The following is a 20,769-nucleotide window of genomic DNA, read 5'->3' as shown; positions in this document are numbered from 1 at the left end:
TGGATAATTTCGTTGGATAGTCTTTTGAAAATCCTTTCTTCAAACATGAAGTATTTGTTCATTCTTCTTGCTTATGAAGTCATTTGTCTGTTTCTACACGTGGTTAGAAGAAGACAAAACAGTGCTCAGATCCTTTGATGTGGACAACTGCAGAAGACGACAAAACTGACGTGGAGTCTTGGTCCCTCAGGTGCTTTTGGAGTCTGAAGGTCTTTCAAGTCTGAAGGTGTCTTATGTGTCCTGCTACGTTTTCTGAGTCTGATGATCTCCTCAGCTTCTGAAGAGCCGTCCTTTTCTTCTGGTCCACTTTGTTAACTTCTAGTTGACCTTTCTTCAGATCTTCTACCAAAGTCTTTGAGCTTCTCTTGTGCTTCTGATGCTTTTATACTTGTTTAATACTTGATGGATATATTCTATGATCTTGCACACTTGAACAAATATTAGTATGTCCAATTGTTCTTCAATACTTTGTTATCATCAAAACCTTAGAGGAATTGTACAAGACCCTTCCTTGTTTCAACAATGTTTAATTAAAATATCTCCCCTCCCTTCCCCTTCCCTCCCCTTCGTTGAACCAACAGACCCCAAGAGAAGCTTGAATTACACTCCCTCCCCTACAATCTAATCCCTTAATAAATAAATATACAATGCACTTTAATCTATTTTGACATAAATAAATATTTTTAAGATATAAACTAATTTTGAAGCACCATTTAAATAAATTAATTTCTTAATTAATTAAATGTCAAAGATAATTAAATTTAATTATTTTGTTATTAATTATATAATTTTGAGTATAAAATTCACATTTAAATGCCAATGATAATTTAATTGGTTTTAAATTTAATTTCTTTATGATTTAAATGTCAATGATAAATTTATATTATTCCTCTTATGTTAATGAAATTGTGAATAAAAAAATAGCAAAAAATATGCATTCAAATTTTGATTATATAAAACGAACATGCAATACTATTTTTCTTCGAAGTGTGTTAGATTACTTTTTTTGCTTGATTATTAGAGATAAAAATAATTATTAAGGGAGTAAAGTAAGTGTAGATTTTAAAATAAGAGGGAAAAGGAATGTAATTCAAGCTTTTGTCAGGGGAGGGGAGTGAAATATTTTCTAATATGTTTTGAATAAAAGGGGTGGAAAGTGTATATTTTAACATAAGAGAAGAGAGGAGTGTAATTCAAACATCTTTCAGAGGAGGGGAGTGTAATTTACTCTCTTTTTTAAACAAAACAATTGACATAAAAAACCCACTATTTCACTAGTTTTTCATAAAGTCATGTTGGTTCTCGTTGTTGCGTACGAGTTTAGTTGCACAACTACTCTAGTGTCTGGTATAGCCGATTATACCTTGGCTATTACTTTTCACACCATGCACATTTCTTGTGCACCATACTTTTTTTTTACCAAAATCCCACGTGATTTTAGGATTCTGTAATCCGAAATGTGTTTTACCATTTTGTTGGGGTGGGATAGGTGGGGAAAAACAGTTCGGATTATATAATCCAAACTGTAACAGCACAAATTTTGAGCATTTTTGTTGTTGTTGAAATCAGGATGAAATATATTAACAACAACAGACTACTTTCCTGGCACAAGGTGTGCTAGAGAAAGAAGGCAAAAAGATACAACAGAGTTCAATCAATAATGAAAAACAGCAAAATTGGCCTTATACCACCAGAAAGAAAGCAATTTAATACTTTCTAAAATCTAAAAAAGAGATTTGTTAGTGTCTCAAAAAATTCGAGCATTTATTTCCTTCCATATCGTCTAATAAGTTGCATACCAAACTAAAACCATGAGAGAAACCCGTGATTTTGCTTAACCTGAAGAATTACCAAACTGAATAAAATGTTCATGTAAGGTAGAAGGAACCGCGGATTGAACACCCATCCAGTTTCGAACAAGATCCCATATCTGACCAAAAAAGTTACAATTCAAGAACAAATGAATGACAGATTCCTGCACTCCATAACCACAGACACATAACTAAGCCTCATTTGAAATAATCCCCCTGCGAAATAAATTCACCTTCGTAGGCAATCGATTCCGAAAAAGACGCCAAGCAAAAATTGAAACCTTAAGAGGGACGTCCTTCCTCCAAAGCAAATATGTCGAAACCAAAGTGTTTGTAATATTTGGAGGCGTCCCACGAGTGAGAATACGGTACGTCCCTCTAACCGTGTACCATGCTTGAGAATCTGGAATCAAATTCCACACATCGGCAATATCAACCTGCAAAGCAACATTAAGAATTAACATTCTACACTCTGCTAATATCTCCTCCTCCCACACCTATAATCTCCTCCTCCACTTCTAAGCCTCCTCTCCCTCCTCCCACCACAAGTCGAACATTTGCGCAACAGTCAACAATTTATTTTCTAATAAATCATATAACCTGCGAAAGCGCACTCGAAGAGGGACATCATCAACCCACATATCCAGCCAAAAAAAGAATTAGCTCCATTACCGACATTTAAGCGTAAGATGTCGGGGAACCAACTACCAAACAGAGAACCAAACCCATCACGAATATTAACAATCTCCCTCCACCATGTCGATCCTTCCCTACCTCCAGCCTGTAACCGACCCTCCACTATGCCATATTTGGCAACCAACACTCTAAACCAGAGACCCTCTCTATCCACTATCTGCCTCCAACACCATTTTTCCAACAAAGTTAAATTAAACTCCCAAAGACTCCTTACCCCCAAACCTCCAACCTCCTTTTCCAAACAAATGGACCTCCCAATCAATCCATGAAATTTTCCTATTATCCTCACACCCTCCTAAAAAAAAGAATAAAAAGAGATTGGATAGAAGAGATGATACATGAGGGAGCTTTGAAGAAAGAAATAGCATAGACAGGAAGCGAGGTCAGGACGTACTTAAGAAGAACAAGACGACAGCCAAAAGATAAATACTTATTCTTCCAACTTGACAGGCGTGCTTTGATGTGATTCAAAACGGGCTCCCAAAAATTTAACCGACGAAAGTCACCGCCCACAGGAAGGCCAAGGCACACAATAGGCAAAGTAGAGACTCTACAATTCAGAACCGACGCTGCTTCAAGTAACTAGGTGTAATATCCCGCTTAACAGTAACAGAATATTACCCATTAGACGCGTCAGAGGACAAATGATCATGGAAATGTCTATTAATGGCATAAGTCAGGTATGAGCTAGATATCAGAGATTAAGTGTTATAGAACGTCAAGTACGACGGAAGATGTTTTTATGAAATATCAGTCAAGCATGGGCTTATGTGTCAGTGTCAGGTAAACACGACTAAGGCGAAGGGCAAAGTGGTAAAATGTCGCAAGTGACTATATAAGGCCACAAGGGCCATTTTTCTTCATTTCCCACTTCACTTTCTCTCTCTAGGTTTTTGGGAAAATATTTCTCTCCTCCTTCTCTCTAGAATTTCGCCTCCCTCTCCTCTCCAAGACATCCAATCTTCCTTCAATACATGATCAAGTATGGTTTGGATAGCTTAGCAACCAAGAAACAAGTGGAGGAAGAGATTAAAGCAAGGTTTTGGAGGAAAGGGCTATAGATCAAGCATGAAGCAACGCTAGGGTTGATGCTTGGAAATTGCAAGGATCATGTTAGGTGAGTTCCATAGATAGATTACCACCCTTTGGGTTGTGCAATTCCATGTTTAAAGGATTGATTCATGTTTATGAGGGGATTAGAACCCTAATACCCTTTTGATAAATTCTTGTTGATTAGATGTTAAATTGCCATGAAATATGTTTATAAATGTATATATATGTTGTTGGATGATTATGGTGCATTGCAGGATCAAACTGAACAAGTTTTGGGTCAAAATGGGAAATTTGGTACCACAGACCCGAAGAACTACGCTATTAGCGAAATCTACGCTAATAGCGAAATTCTCCAGGCAGGCCACGCCCCAGGTGCGCTAATAGCGCAGGCCTCTGACCTTGCCAATATGATTTTGGCCTGTTGGCCCATTTTAGGGTCGGTGGTGCATTCCGAAGACTTTCTTTCGATGTTTTACAACTTTATAACCCCAAAACAACATCTAGGCAATGCACATAACATCAAACGATTCTAGAAATGAAAATCATGGCAATCTTAACATGAATGGCAAGAGTGATTCAAGAGAGTTTAGCCGAGTTACTCGGGTAGCAAAGAACTAGGCATGGGATGAAAATAGAGCCTTGACATAGCTTGTCAAGAACTAGAATAGTTAGTAAAGAATAGAATGCTAGGCATGAGTGGTATGCTTGACTAGAGGCGAAGAGTGTTATACCCTAATTTTGGACCTAAAAATACTAGCTCAATTCTCCTTTTCTTGCATTTTAAGTCATTTGAAATTGTCTCTGATCAATTGCATCTTTCTCTGCATATTATTTCAATGTTACTTGCAAAATTCATGGGAAAAGGGTATTTTAGTCATTTCCTATGTTAAAATTTCTTTCAATCTTTGAAAAATTGTTTGAGTCTTTTCAATTGGTTTGTATAAGTCCTTGTTTCACTCTCATGTTAAAATCCATTTCAAAAAATTACATTTGAAGTCATTTTGAGTCAGTTTAGCCCCTAGGGGCATTTTAGTCATTTTCTATGTCAAGATTCCTATCAATCTCTGAAAAGTTGTCCCTGAGTCCTTTCATTTGGTTTGAATGAGTCTTTGTTTAAATCCATGTTAAAATCCATTTTAAGAATTGCATTTAAAATCATTTTTAGTCCGTTTAGCCCCTAGGGGCATTTTAGTCTTTTCATATGTTAAAACCCTGTTTAATTTCTAAAATTTGTCTCTGAGTCTTTTAACTTTGCTTGCATAAACTCTTGCTTTAATACCATGTGAAAAACCATTTCAAAATTGCATTTGAGTCGTTTCGAGTCATTTTAGTCCCCAAGGGCATTTTGGTCTTTTCACACGAAATTTCGGCTGAGAGAGGTTACTTTAAAGTACCTCATTTAAGTAATTGGTTCGTTTTAGTCCGTTTTGTCATTTTTAATAGTTTCGCTTTACGTTATTTTCAAATTACATTTTTTACCAATTTTATTTTAATTACATTTTAGTCCTTTTTAGTTTTATATTTGCATTTTGGTCCTTGTTTGTTCATCTTGAAGATATTTTGTCCAAGTGCCACATGGCATCACATCATTGGTCCAAACATTCCCACATCACCTATAAATAGGTCAAAGTCATGGTCAAGGTTGATACACACTAATCATTTTTTTTCTTTCACCATTTTTTTAATCACTTTTCACAAAAATACACAAAGAATAACAAAAAACCAATTTCTTTTTTTCCCTCCTTCTTCCTCCACCGTAACTAATTCTCACCACCACCAAAACCACCCTAACTAACTCCTCTAACCTCCATAACCACCATAAACAACCACATTCATCACTTCAACCTCCATAAACCCCCACATTCATCACCTCAACCTCCATAACCACCACAAAACCATTACAACAACCATCATCATCTTCATCATTCAACCCTCAACATCATCATCACCAAATCTTCAATCGAAATCACCATATCACAACGATTGCGAACCTATCCACCACGAAACTGTGAATTCGAATCATGCCATAACCGTCATCACATAAACCGATCCTATCAACCACAACGACACATTCTGAAACTGACTTGAAGCTACAACATATCAGAACTGAAAACGGCAGCAAGAAGAAGAAGAAGATTCAGAATCGAAACCAAATCAAAAGAATGAATCAGAATCGGATCAATTCGTTCAGCGACGATATGATGCAAGGCAATCTCAGTTCTATCAAAACCGCATTGGTTCAATAGATCTTCTTCGAATCAAATCTTCAAGCTGCAAGGGTTCAGATCGACACAGAGGTTTGGCTAGAAGTTTTCCGGCTTAAGCTTCATCGTATTCCCTATTTCTAACTCAGGTATCGTCATTTTCCTCCTTTTCCCCGATCTACCGTCTGTTTTGCGCTTATAAACGTGTTTTAAGTCTGATTCGTTGCTGGTGTATGTGTTTGATCCCGTCATTTTCTTGTTCGATGCTGAGTCTTGGTGGAAATGTACACGTTTGCACTTATGTCTGCGTTTGGTTTCTGTGTGATGTTATTTTCGATAGGAGAAGAGAAGTGATGAGAGGTGCGTGTGTGTATCTGTTATGGTGTTGTGTGTTTAGGAAGGAGAAAGAAACGTTTTGAAAAGATGAAGAAAGAAAGAGCAGCACCATTTTCATGTTTAAGAAGAGAAGAAGAAAGTATGTGGTTCTTTGACCCATGACCCGTTTTTGCTCCATAAACCAAACCCAACCCGTTTTCCCTTTGGGCCTATTAGCTTATCTTGTTTTCTGCATCTCTACAATTTTACTTGTTAAATCCCTATGTGTGCTTCTGCACCCCCTGTTTGATTGTATCTTGCACTAGAATCTTTCTAAAATTTGCAATGCTTGTTTCTTCTTAATTCTAATTGTTTTTAGTATTAATACATGATTAGTTTGGATCTAAAACATGTGAAAATATATTGATTTCTTTGTTAATTCATTGATTCTCATTTTTTGTTAAAATGTTGAGAAAAATTCCAAACTAATCATGTATTTCTTGCATCGTCTTTTCTTGTATGTGTTTCTTGAATTTGTGCATATTAACTTTTACCTCCAAAATGTGGAAAATACATGTGATTTTCATTCTTGTTCGTTTGTTAAGTTTGTACTTGAATCTTGATAAAAAGTGTAGAAATAAAGTGATGAATACACCTAAAATCTTGCTAGGATTGCTTGGCTTGATTGTTTTCACTTAATTTCCATGTTATGGCTGAAGGAAAAATGCTCTATAAAACTGCCATAATATGGGAATTATAAGTCCTACACTTGCCACTATCTTGTAGTGAACTTTTAGGTGTATTTAGCATCTTCTCTTTGTTAATTCTAGTTATGTGTTTAATAGCCTTTTGATTGCTTATAATCATCATGATATTTCTCTATATTGTGTTTCTAACCTTTCATTTCTTGTTCTATAAGTACTTCATAAACATCCCCATCTCATCTCATATTCACCTTTATTTTCTTGCAATTTAATTTTTTGCCAAGAACTAGTATGTAAATTTAGGTATTTTGTAATATTGCTTTTAAATTCTTGCAAGACCATAGCATGTATTTAGGCCAATGATGTAAAGGACAATGGACTCTAATGATGTACACCGACACAAGCACCGACACATGCACACACATCACATAGATATTTTTAGATGTATGCTTAGGTTATGCATGTTTAGATGAATGCTTAGGATTTACACTTAGAAAAATCAATTTTCCAAAAAACTTGAACAACATCACTTGAAAACCTTTTCCAAAAAATATAGGAGTCAAAACTCCTTTGCATTTTCTCTTTATTTTCTTAATCAAATTTCAATGAAAATTAATCATACTTTGACTTTCTTTTGCAAAATAACTAATTCAACCTCACAATTTCACAATCTTATGCCCTTGAGGCCTCTCTCTCTCTCATTCTTCAAAATTCCATTTTCAAACTTAAAATCAACCAACAAAAACAAAAATATTTTTGGAAGAGAACTACGGTGGATTTGATCCCTTAAACGGGTACGTAGGCAAGGACAAAATTCCTTCAATTCAAATAAAAATAAAAATTCAAACACATTCTTCTCCCTCCAATTCTTCACTTAGAAACTCTTAGGTTTAAATAAACACTTTCAAATAGCATTTAAAAATAAAGCACGCGCATAGAAATTAAAGACGGTTCCTATAGGATACTATAGTCGTTATGGGTGCCTAACACCTTCCCGTAGCGAAAACAACTCCCGAACCTCGATTCTCAAGGGTTTTTCTTATTTTTCCCTTCCCAAGAAAAAATGAGATATCACCGGTTAAAAGGTTCAAACTTAATCAATGTTTGACACCCGAAAAACCAAGATAAAACAAAGAGATATAGAGTATTCTCTTCGTATAGAAACTAGAGAGCCATACGAGTATGGCAAGACGTGAATTGATTAGACATCTCTTCACATAGCAAGTTAAACAAGCATATAGTTTACCTCTAGTTGGATCGTATAGGCATCCGAGGTAAAAGAGATAGCTAGCATAGATTTAATACTCATGTATATATATAGACCAAGACTTTAAAGTTAAGGTGCCATGTCTCTTGTGTCCACACTAGGTTGGCTCAAGAGGTTTCCATTAGGTGAAACGGGGTTAGCCGCAAGGAACCCGCATGTCACTTAGTAAGTAAGATGTAGTGGTCGTGTCTCTTGTGTCCACACTAGGTTGGTTCAAGAGGTTTCCATTAGGTGAAATGGGGTTAGCCGTAAGGATCCCGCACGTCACTGCAAGAGTGCCGTTGGTTATACCTTAGATAGGTTTCCATCGGATAGATAGGGATTGCGCTCGGGGTTACTCCACTCGGGGATTTCCGTAAAATGAACTCAAATAATAATTGTTTGTTAAACGCTAACTTTATGAATGAACTTGACTATGCATATTTATTAGATATATTTATCTTATGTCATAGAGCCTTGACGTAGATCGTCAAGAATTAGTAGAGCATAGACGTAGATCGTCAAAACTAGCATGATAACAAAATAGAATATGTTGTTAGATACAACATAGTTATGCATAGAGCAAGAATAGAGAAAGATATACCGATGACGATATTAGGTTCCCCCTAATCGTCCGGTTTAGAATTGTGTCATGATTATAGTATGCTTAGGCCTTGATGCGTAGAGCGTATTCTTGGCATTGCGGTTTTAGATTCCCTTTGACCGCCATGACACGTATAGGAAGTGAAGCCTATAACAAGTGAGATAAGACTACGACGGCCCTAGTATGCACGACCGTCTAAGTATGCAAGTCCCCACACACGTACAATCAACCGTCAGGTTGTATTTTAGACACGTGGTGACCGTAGGTTTCCCCTAAGGTTACCTATAGCCTAGGATTTAGGGGAACTCACTGAGACATTATGTCTCATCCCAATCCTTATTTGTTTCAGATAAATAGGTTGGATTAGCAAGCTAGTAGCCGAATGGATGATGCGACAAGTGTTCGTTCGTACCGCTGCAGGATGAGATGGATATGCAAGGACGCATTCTTTATACTTTAGAAAAGTTGAGTTGTATTATTATGTACGAACGCATTTGGTTGTATACATATATATTCATTCGTAGTTGTTTTGTTGTAAATTTTAATGTATCCAGTACTAATCTAACGCACATGCTAGACTTTCTAGATACGTCTAGTATGGGTGTTACACTAGGATAGGCTAACATTAACCCCAACCAACTCACTCTTATGAAAATTGACGTTTAAACCGAGCATAACCGCAAAAAAGATGCAAAACAACTCGCATAGCTCTTACATTAGCCCAACTTTTATCCCCTAAAATTAAGGTGTCATCTGCAAATTGGAGGTGAGACATCCTTAAAGGTCGAATCCTACCTACCATATAGCCAGAAAAAAGATTATTAGTAACCATCGCCTCCATCATCACATGAAACTCCTACGCCGCCAAAAGAAACAAGAAGGGAGATAAAAGGTCTCCTTGTCGTAACCCTCGGGCCAAAAGAAACTCTTCGGTGGGACTATCGTTCACCAAAACCGCCGCTGAAGCCGTAGTTACACATTCTCTCATCCATTTCCTCCATAGAACCAGAAATGACATTTTCACCATAACGTCATCCAAATATCTCCAATCTACCGAATCATATGCCTTCTCAAAGTCAACCTTAAAAAGAAGCAGCTCCTTATTCATTTTTCTGGCCTCATCGACAGCCTCATTAGCAACCATAAAACCATAATGAATATGTCACCCACTTACAAAAGCAGACTGGGTATCGGATATTACACTTCCAATGACACTTCTCAATCTGTTTGCTAAAACTATTGCCAACACCTAGTACAAACTTCCCACTAAGGAAATAAGGCGATAATCATGCAAACTTTGAGGGCAATCTTTTTAGGAATAAGTGTAATAAAAGTGTAATTTATACCTTTCACTAGCTTTCCATTGCGATGAAATTCGGAAATAAAATGCAACAGATCCTCTTTCATCCCCCCAAGAAGTCTTTGATAAAATCGAAATTAACACCATCTGGGCCAGAACACTTGAAACTATCACAATTCCACACCGCTTTCACCTCCTCCATAGTAAAAGGTTTAACAAGGTTTGCCCCCTCCCTATATGAAAGATGGCGGAAGTGTAAGTCCAATGCTCGGGGGTGCAACTCATTATCTAATTTAAAATGGTCCGAAAAATGATTAATCACGACCGCCCTAACGTTACCAACCCCTTCAACCTGGACTCCACCGACATTCAGGATAGATATATTATTAACACGATGCCTCTTAGCCAAAGTGCCATGATTTTTTTTTTGAATTAGCATCCCCTTCCCGCAACCACATCAACTGAGACCGTTGCCAACAAATATTAGATTGAATATGAAACATAGGATGCAAATCTTCAAAGAGATCGTGTAATTCCTCCACCTCCTCCTCCCCCAACAAATAAGTCTCCCCTTTTTCATCTAACTCAGCAATACGGTGTTTTGCATTAGTAATTTTACCTGATAAATTATGAGTATTGTTCTTATGCCACTCCTTGAGAGCCTCTTTGATCAATCTCAATTTTTCCTTCATTATGTAACCACCCCAACCTTCGACTTGAAATGACCTCCACTTGGAACAAAAAAAACTCTTATAACCTGGTATATCCGCCCAACATTTTAACATTTGTAACGGTTCCGGTCCCTAATTCTGCTCGTCTACTGACAAAACTAACAGACAATGATCAGACAAGCTACCTAACTGAGCCACTTGGAGACAATGAGGCCACCTCAGACACCAATTCTCTGATAATACAAATCTGTCAATCCGACTCATAGAGTGACCATCACCGCGATACCAGGTAAACCGGTGCCCAACAAGAGGAAGATCAATCAATGTGTTATTGTCAATAAAACAAATGAAGGCGGAAACACCCACCAATCGAGTTGTTGTGGATGAACTCTGTCTCTCCTGCACACCCCGAACTACATTAAAATCACCACATACACATATATTATAGCCACAAAAATTTCCCAGTCTAGTAGATAGCAACCCCCATAAGGTACTCTGACTCCCGGCATCACAAGGAGCATAAACATTAAAGAGAACAAAATTTTCATTTTACTTCACAAACCTACCACTTACGGCCAACACATGATCAACATAGAAAGAGGAAAAAATCTCCACCTCCTCTCTATCCCACATAATGAGTAAACCACGAGAGGCACCTATAGACGACTTGTATGAATAACCGTGAGGAACGGGTCTCCCAAATGAAGAGCACTTAAAATCATCCAACTACATGAGCTTAGTTTCTTGAAGACAAAGAGTAAAAGGTTTCTTCTCATCCACCAACTTATGGACCTCCCTCCTCTTTTCAAAGGCCCTCGGACCCCTGACATTTCAAGAAATAATCTTCATTGACCACCACCAACACCCCACACACCCACCCCTCACGCCACATTCACCTACCCTTTCACCTTCCCTACGTTAACCTCACCACCCTCCCCAACTGACCCACCTTCTCCAATCACACTCCTTCTCCCTCTTCGGAACAACACATTAAACATATTAGATTTATCCCCATTAAATTTTACATCAATTGCCTTCCCTATACCCCATACATCCTACACCGCCACCTCTTCGTTACTATGCAATACAACCCAATTTTGCCAATCATTTTTAACAGACACCTGAGGCACTGCAATCACCTACTGCAACCTCGAGACTATTTCTAACAGTCCCCCCTCTTTGTTTGTGAACCTAGTGTTTTAATTCTTTAAGAACCTCGTTTCTAACATGGATAACCAATTTAGTACCATATAAATTTTTCTAAGTCATCCTTCTGTTTTAGGTCATTGTTAGCTGTTCCCTGTCGAAAAACCTGTTTTCGGGCTACTTGATCAGATTCTTCTGAAACTTTCATAGAAAATTAGAAGAAAAATCAGGGATCAAGATTCCCATAGAAGGGACTTCTTATGGGACTCCACCCCTCAAAATCCAAACTTTCATCGTTTAGACCCATTTTTCGTTTTTTAATTTTTTTCATATTCTCAGAAAAATTCAAAAAAAATTGTGTTAGTTTTATTTGATTTTTAGAATTTTTTTCTTGTATATATATATATATATATATATATATATATATATATATATATATATATATATATATTATGTTATTTTACATGTTTTATTATTTTCTAATTTGTTTTTTTGATTGTTTTTAAAAACAAAATTCGCAACTATTGAAATGGAAAAGATTCTGATTGCTGCTCATACATTAACACAATTTATATTATATAATTTGAACACATTCAAATTATATAATCCGAAACCTCATGGAGAAATTTATAAAAAAAGAAAAAATAAAAAAAAAATAGGACGTGTGAGAAAATAATAGCATGAAAAAAGTAACAGTATCATACCTTTGATGGTTTTTTACTTCACTGATGTAGTTTGACCAACAAAATTTTCAATATAATGTAATCCAAAAAGTTATTATTTGAATGGTATATGGAATGATGTGCTAGAATACATTATTTTTTCATAAAATTCACAATTGACATGTTTAATTTTTTCTTTTTTCGGAAATTCATCAAAGTTGCACTTGACCATGGCACAATTGACATGTTTGACTTTAGGCAAAGTCGCACTTCCCGTGTATGATTTTAGGAAAAGTCCCATATTTTAAGTATGATGTTCTTATATAGTTAAAAAATTGTCAAAGTTTTTTACCTCTATTGTGATTGGAGTATTACTTTTCCCACCCTATGCCTTTCCTAGCGCGCCCTTTTTTTTCCCAAAATACACTTTACTTGTTTCTTTTACTTGCTTTCCTATGTGAATAAATGTTTAATTTCTTGCAAACGTGTGGGGTGAAAATATCAAAAGTCCTACACCCGGGCTGAGTGAACTTAGGATTTAGGAGGGATATAATCGACAATTCATTCCGGGGGTTGCCTCGTGTTTTGGATTATGCGATCAATCCCACATAGCTGAGGCATTTTGGGGGTGATGTTGTCGGCGCGTGTTGTCGCGTTTAGGCACTTTACTTCCAATTGTTCTATGACGCTATGAACCGTAGATAACCAAACCCATCCATGGCCATTTTTTAGGATGTAGTGCGGAGGCTAAACCGAGTGTTGTCTCGAATTTTAGTCGTCACGCGGTACTACACTCAAGTTAGACCTTCTTACGGATAATCATGGAGCGAGTGTTCGTCTCGTGGCACCATGATATACGTCGGAGAGGTTGCAACTTGGGAACTTTTTTAGAACCCGGTTACTATTATCCTAAAGCCCTAGATTCACCGGACACCGTGTCCACCCATGACTCCTCGACTTTGAACTTCAACCCACCATGTTTTCTCCGAATTTGAACATGATCATGCATTCATGCATACATGCATACATGCATAAACTTTTTCCATGCATTGTTATCGAAGGGCTTAGACGAATTGAATTTGTAAACATTGTAGGAATGGGGAAGACTAAGTCGTACAAGTTCAAGGAAGTGGATTTGGCTAGTTTGAGAGATTTGGCACTCAAGATCGAGGATCCGACTGGTTTCCGACATCGTTACGGGGCTTTACTTACTATTCTCCAGACTAATGTGGATGAGAAGCTTGTGCACACTCTAGTGCAATTCTATGATCGGGACTATCGGTGCTTCACTTTTCCGGACTTTCAGTTGGTGCCTACTTTAGAGGCTTATTCTTGCTTGATGGGTCTATCTATTGCTAAGGGGGTACCCTTCGCGGGACTTGAGAATCCTCCTACTCCATTGGTTATTGCTAAAGATCTCTATCTCAAGACCACCGATGTCTCCAAGAATCTTGTCACTAAGGCTCGCATCCGAGGGTTCACTTCAAAGTATCTACTTGAGAAAGCCAACCTCAAGACCACCTGTCAAGACACTCTTGAAGCCATTCTTGCACTTCTCATCTATGGGCTTATTCTCTTTCCAAATCTTGATGACTTCGTGGACATGAATGCTATTATGATCTTCCACTCCAAGAATCCGGTTCCTACCTTGCTAGCTGACACATACCATGCTATTCACGATCGATCCGGCAAGGGTCGTGGGTACATTCTTTGTTGCGTGCCTCTCCTCTATAGGTGGTTTATTTCGCACCTTCCGAAGTCTTTCCACGACAATCTGGAGAATTGGTCCATTTCACAGAGGATTATGGCTCTCACTCCTAATGAAGTGGTTTGGCTCACTCCAGCTTCTAGAGTCAAGGAAATCATCTTCGGTGGCGGGAAGTTTCTTAATGTACCTCTTCTTGGTACCCGGGGTGGAATCAACTATAACCCGGAGCTCGCCTTGCGACAATTTGGTTTCCCGATGAAAGAAAAGCCCATCAATCTTGCTACATCTCCCTACTTCTTCCACTACTCCAATGCACCCATAGGAATTAGAGAGGATTTCATGGAAGCTTGGTCCAAGCTTCGGAAGAAAGAGGTGAAGCATATGGGTGTAAGGTCTGGTATTGCTCATGAGGCCTATACACAGTGGGTGATAAACCAAGCTGAGGAGATTGGTATGCCTTACCCCTCTATGAGATACGTGTCTGCGTCTATTCCTACCATGCCTTTACCTCTACTCCCACCTACTCAGGAGATGTATCAGGAGCATCTAGCTATGGAGAGCCGGGAGAAGCATCAGTGGAGGACTAGATATTATGAGGCTAAGAACTTGATTATGACTTTGGATGGAAAGGATGAACAGCAGACTCATGAGGTGATGACACTGAAGAAAGAGTTGGCTAAAGCTAGGAAGGAAATTGAAGAAAAGGATAGATTGCTTATGAGGGACTCTAAGAGGGCTAGGGGGCCCGTGACTTCTATGCATGATACTGCAGCTATGAGTATGAGTCCGAGTCTGAGGATGATGCTTCCACTTCCTATGCTTGAGGATCTCCATTTCCTGTTGTTATTTCCATTTGTTTATGTTGTTTTACACTTCAAAGTCTATCCCTTGGCTTAGCATTTCAAAGGGAATCATCTTGTAAAACTATATGTTGGTTTCCCGTTTATGTTAATTGTTGTTTAGTAATGTTTACAAGAGCTCCAATTTGTCTAAAACCCTTCGATAACATAAAAAGAATCTTTTTGCATATGCATTTACACATTTCATGCATCATATGCATTCATTGGTCACAAAAGACTTCTCTCGTGCTCATTGCCTCCTGGTTTTGTCCGCCGCAGTCTGAAAGGTGGCTCGTGCTCGTAAAGTTTACCAACCAGATAGAATTCATCAAACAAGATTTTACAAGAGAAGAATCATGGCTAACTTTGAAGAAGAAAATGCTCAGCTCCATGCCGAATTGGCTGCTATGAAAGAAGACTTGGCTAAGGCTCATGACGCTATGTCCACTATGATGGCTGCACAAGAACAACCTGCCACATATGCTCCAGTTTCTACTGAAGGGATCCCGACTATCCCACTCTCTACTGTGGCTACTGATGCTCGTTTTGTTATGCCCAATGGACGTCCTTATGGGCTCTCGGCTTTCTATTCTCCTAATACTGCTGCTAGTGTCTCTGGTTTTGCTGGTCAAGGACAGATTCCTATGACAACTTTTGCTGGTGCAAGTACTTCTATGCCTCAAGTGACTACTGTTGTTACCGACCCTGTTGTACACACTGTGCAACAGGTGATTGATGTTGACACTCCGCGTGGACAAGACCCTATAATGGAAGCTATGAGAAGACAGTTGAGAGAGTTAGCTGGAGAACTCCGTGAGGTTAAAGCTAACCGTGGGAACGGTGTTTCTGCTAAGGCTCGTGATCTATGCTTGGTATCCCGATTTGAGGTTCCTAAGAAATTCAAAGTGCCAGATTTTGACAAATACAATGGAACCTCTTGTCCGCATAGCCATGTCATTTGGTACGTTCGAAAGATGGCTAACCACGCAGATAATGATGCCCTAATGATCCACTGCTTCCAGGATAGCTTGATGGAAGATGCGGCAGATTGGTACACTGGCTTGAGCAAAGACAACATCCATACTTTTGAAGAACTTGCAGCTGCTTTTGAGAGTCATTATGAGTTCAATACCCGCTTGAAGCCGAATAGGGATTCTCTTAAGTCTTTGTCTCAGAAGTCAGATGAAACCTTCCGTGAATATGCTCAGAGGTGGAGAGGGGCAGCTGCCCGTGTTTCTCCTCGGCTTGATGAGGAAGAATTAACACAGACGTTCCTGAAGACTTTGAAGAAGGAATATGTTGAAAGAATGATAGTCTCTGCTCCAAATAATTTCTCCGACATGGTTACTATGGGAACTCGTCTAGAGGAGGCTGTCAGAGAGGGTATTATTTTTCTTGAGAAGGGTGAATCCTCAACTAGCGCACCTAAGAAGTATGGTAATGGCCACCATAAGAAGAAAGAATCCGAAGTAGGGATGGTATCTGGTAATCAGTCTACACCTGCTAATGCTACTCAGTTACCTTTACCCTACCAATACATGCAGTACTCTCAACATCCCTTCTTCGCACCATTCTACCAGCAATATCCTTTGCCACCAGGTCAACCACTAGTGCCCGTTAATGCCATTGCTCAACAAGTACAACAACAGCCTCCTGCTCAACAGCAGAAGCAACAACAGGGTCCTCGGCCCAGGACTTATTTTCCACCAATACCAATGCGGTATGCTGATCTGCTCCCAACTCTACTTGCTAAGGGACATTGTGTCACCAGACCAGGCAGGCCTCCGCCTAATCCTTTGCCTCCTAGGTTCCGACAGGATCTTACATGTAAATTCCATCAGGGCGCCCAAGGCCATGATGTTGAAGGTTGTTATGCTTTGAAATATGTTGTGAAGGATCTAATAGACAGAGGAAGGTTGACCATTGAGAACAGTGTTCCTCATGTTCTTGACAATCCACTTCCAAACCATGCTGCTGTTAACATGATCGAGGCTTTCGAAAGAATTCCTGTTCCTCAAGAGGATCCCATGTTGGATGTCCGCAATGTTGCTGCTCCCTTGGTACCGCTACATGTCAAACTTTGCCAGGCTTCTTTGTTCAATCACGATCATGCTTCTTGTTCAGAATGCCTTCAAAATCCTATGGGTTGTTGTGTGGTGCAAGATGATATTCAGAGCCTGATGAATGACAAGTACTTGATTGCCAGTGATGTTTGCGTGATTGTGCCAGTGTTTCATGATTCCCCGGTTGAAACTGCATCTCAGACAAGGAATGTTGAACCTTTGGTGATCAGGTTACCTGGTCCGGTATCTTATGCCTCTACAAAAGCAATCCCTTACAAGTACGATGCAACCATGATTGAGAATGGAGTGGAAGTGTGATGAGTCATAGATAGTATTAATTATTGCCTTATTTAGTTTAGTTTTATTTTAGATTTGATTTTATTTTATTGCATTTTATTTTAGTTTAGAATATTTTACTTCAAATTGTGTTTTATTTTATTTTAGGAATAAATATATGGTGGAAGGTATCTTGGAGCAAAAGAAAGAGGACTGGAGCAAATACAGCGCAAGAATACGAAGATACGGGACAAAAATATGTTCCCACCAAGTCAGAAGCTTGGCACGGCCAGTGCCAACATGTGGCACGGCCGTGCCACCTCCCAGAGCCTCTTTTGCTGCTTTTTCTTCGGGCCCAAGTTACCCTGTTGCAGCTTTACTGTTTTACCCTTTTAGTTGCTTAGTTTCTAAGTCGATTGTAAAGCTATAAATAGAGTAGCTCTCCACCATAAACAATCACGTTTTACTTTGTTTATTTCAATTGCTATTTCAATAAAGTCTTTATTTCCTTTTACTTCCTTTGCAATTTACTTTTATCGCATTCTCTCTTCTTCCCCCATGTCTACGATGAACATGAGTGAGTAGACTTCTTTGTCTTGGGATCGTTGGATAAGTCTAATGACGTAGTCCGGATCAAGCCAAGTCTTAAACCTTAATTAATTGTTACCCTAATTCCTAATCTAAATTCACCGTTTTAACATGAATTAATTATTATCAAACTGTGGAAGCGAACGCGGAGGGTTTGATAATGGTTAATTCATCATCACAGATATCAATTCATAAAGCGAACGCGGAGCTTTGATATCCGATCAAGTGAATTTAGGCAAGGTTTGCGAAACATGAGAATAGTCTAGCAAACCTTGGGACACATAAAGTTTCGATCTTCAAGGGTCCCAAAGGCAATCACCCATGAGAATAGGTGTGGTTGTTGGAGGGATACACTCACTGACTTCGAGAGGAGCTGTGATATGCTAAAGAGAAACTTGTCCTTAGTAATTAGGATTAACGTTTAATTATAAGTTTAAGGCTTGCTTGTGAAAAGATTCGTTATTATGATGAACCAATGATCCCGAGGCTTTTTATTATCATTGTTATTTACTTTCAAAAACTGCACTCTCCAACTTCTTAATTCTTTCTCCTCTAATCAATATCTAAAAGTTAATTAGATTGACCAACTCCCTAGCGGAACGATACTCTTACTTACTACTATTACTTCGATAGGCCGTGCACTTGCGGTTTGGCCCTATCAAGTTTTTGGCGCCGCTGCCGGGGAGTTAACTAATTTAATTAGCTTTTTCTTAGTGATTAGAATTCTCTCTTCTTCTTCCTCTTTTTCTTTTTATTTTTTTCTGTTATCGTTAACTTCTTGGGTTCTCAACCTTGTATGCGAAGAACTAGAAATCAAGCGGTATTCATACCCGAGATCGAAAGGTTCTTACATAGAAGGAGGAGAGCAGCACAAAATAACACCGACATGGCCAATCGCACTCTCAAAGAGTATGCAACGCCGTCTACGGCTGAGCCACAAGCTGTTATCGTGTACCCAACGGTTGAGGATGACAACTTTGAAATCAAGCCTGCCCTACTTAACTTGGTGCAGCAAAACCAATTCTCGGGATCCCCCACTGAGGATCCCAATCTTCACATCTCTGTTTTCCTACGAATTAGTGGAACCATGAAGGAGAACCAAGAAGCCGTAAGACTTCATCTCTTTCCCTTTTCCTTAAGGGATAGAGCTAGCGCTTGGTTCCATTCCCTCGAAGTCGGTTCCATTACTTCATGGGATCAGATGAGGCAAGCATTCCTTGCCCGTTTCTTTCCACCATCTAAAACCGCTAAACTTAGAGACCAAATCACACGGTTCAATCAAAAAGATGGGGAATCTCTCTATGAGGCGTGGGAGCGTTTCAAAGAAATGCTAAGACTTTGTCCCCACCATGGCCTAGAGAAGTGGCTTATAGTCCACACTTTTTATAATGGCTTGTCTTATACCACTAAGATGTCTGTTGATGCAGCTGCAGGTGGAGCACTTATGAACAAAAACTACACGGAGGCGTATGCCCTAATTGAAGACATGGCTCAAAATCATTACAAATGGACCGACGAGAGAGCCATCCCTAGCTCTTCATCCTCCAAAAAGGAGGCAGGTATACACGAAGTCTCTAACTATGATCACCTTGCTTCTAAAATTGATACACTAACTGAAAAACTTGAAAAATTCAATGTTAGTGCTATCAATTCTGCTTCTACTCCTTCTTGTGAAATATGTGGTATAACTGGTCATGCTGGTGTTGATTGCCAACTAGGTAGTGCTACTAGTGGTGTTGAGCAAATGAATTATGCTCAATACAACCAAGGGATGCGACAAAATCAAAATTTTTATAAAAACCAAAATCCCTATGGACAAGTAGCACCACCCGGTCATGCAAACAACCAAAGATTCACTCAAAAATCCAATTTGGAAATTTTGTTGGAAAATTCTATTGCCAACCAAAACAAACAACTTCAAGAACTTAAAAACCAAACTGGATTTCTGAATGACTCTCTTTCCAAGCTCAATACCAAGGTTGATTCTATTGCTACTCACTCTAAAATGCTTGAAACTCAAATCGCTCAAATAGCCCAACAAGTGGCTACATCTTCCCAAACACCGGGAGTCTTTCCTGGTCAAACCGAAGCCAACCCTAAAGCCCAAGTTAATGTCATATCTTTTAGGGGTAGTAAGTTAGGCGAAACTTTTGCTAAGGTTAAAAACATTGGGAAAGAAAATGTCAAGCCCTTAGGTGATAAAGTTGTGATAGAAGAAGCTAAACCACTTGAAGAAAACAAAACTCCATCCCCCTTAAATCCCGAAAAGCTTAAATTAGAGGGTAAATTTGAAAAATTTGTTAACATACTTAGGAAGATTTGCATTAAACTTCCCTTTGCTGAAGCTTTGTCTAGGATGCCTCTTTATGCCAAGTTTTTAAAGGAAATTTTTTCAAAGAAAAGGGCTATAGAGCATAATGAGACAATAGCCTTGGCTAAGGAAACTAGTGCAAACATCCAAGAAGCACCCCCTAAGCTTAGAGATCCAGGTAGCTTTGCCATACCATGTGAAATTGGGAATGAAACCATAAACAAGGCCTTATGTGACTTAGGAGCTAGTGTTAGTTTGCTGCCTTTGTCTCTTCTTAAAAGGATAGGGATAGGAGAATTGAAACCTACCGAAATGGAACTGAAGATAGCTGATCGTTCTACCATGAAACTTGTAGGATTTGTCGAGGACATACCTGTTAAGATAGAGGGGATATACATCCCCACTGATTTTGTAGTCGTTGACATTGAAGAGGACGATGACGTCCCTATAATCCTAGGTAGACCCTTCCTTGCAACTGCGGGAGCTCTCATTGATGTGAAACTTGGTAGGATAGTCTTTCAAGTGAGTGATAAAATGGTAGGATACGAGTTGGAAAACGTTATGAAAGGTCC

The 20,769-nt window shown here is 38.8% G+C and overlaps 1 non-coding gene and 1 pseudogene across 1 annotated transcript; both read right to left on the bottom strand.

Annotated features, from left to right (window-relative positions):
• Nucleotides 1-1,834: 1,834 nt before the first annotated feature.
• Nucleotides 1,835-10,372, bottom strand: LOC146904405 (uncharacterized; annotated as a pseudogene).
• Nucleotides 10,373-19,135: 8,763 nt separating this feature from the next.
• Nucleotides 19,136-19,242, bottom strand: LOC146904404 (small nucleolar RNA R71). The gene has a single exon (XR_015020767.1). It is a non-coding gene; the product is annotated as a small nucleolar RNA R71 (small nucleolar RNA).
• Nucleotides 19,243-20,769: the final 1,527 nt, after the last annotated feature.

This window comes from Medicago sativa, chromosome 7 (genome assembly GCF_051527215.1).
Source record: "Medicago sativa cultivar Bolivia chromosome 7, Bolivia_mono, whole genome shotgun sequence".
In the NCBI taxonomy this organism is placed as follows: Eukaryota; Viridiplantae; Streptophyta; class Magnoliopsida; order Fabales; family Fabaceae; genus Medicago; species Medicago sativa.
Note: the sequence above shows the minus strand (reverse complement) of the source record. Positions and strands in the feature narration are given on the sequence as shown.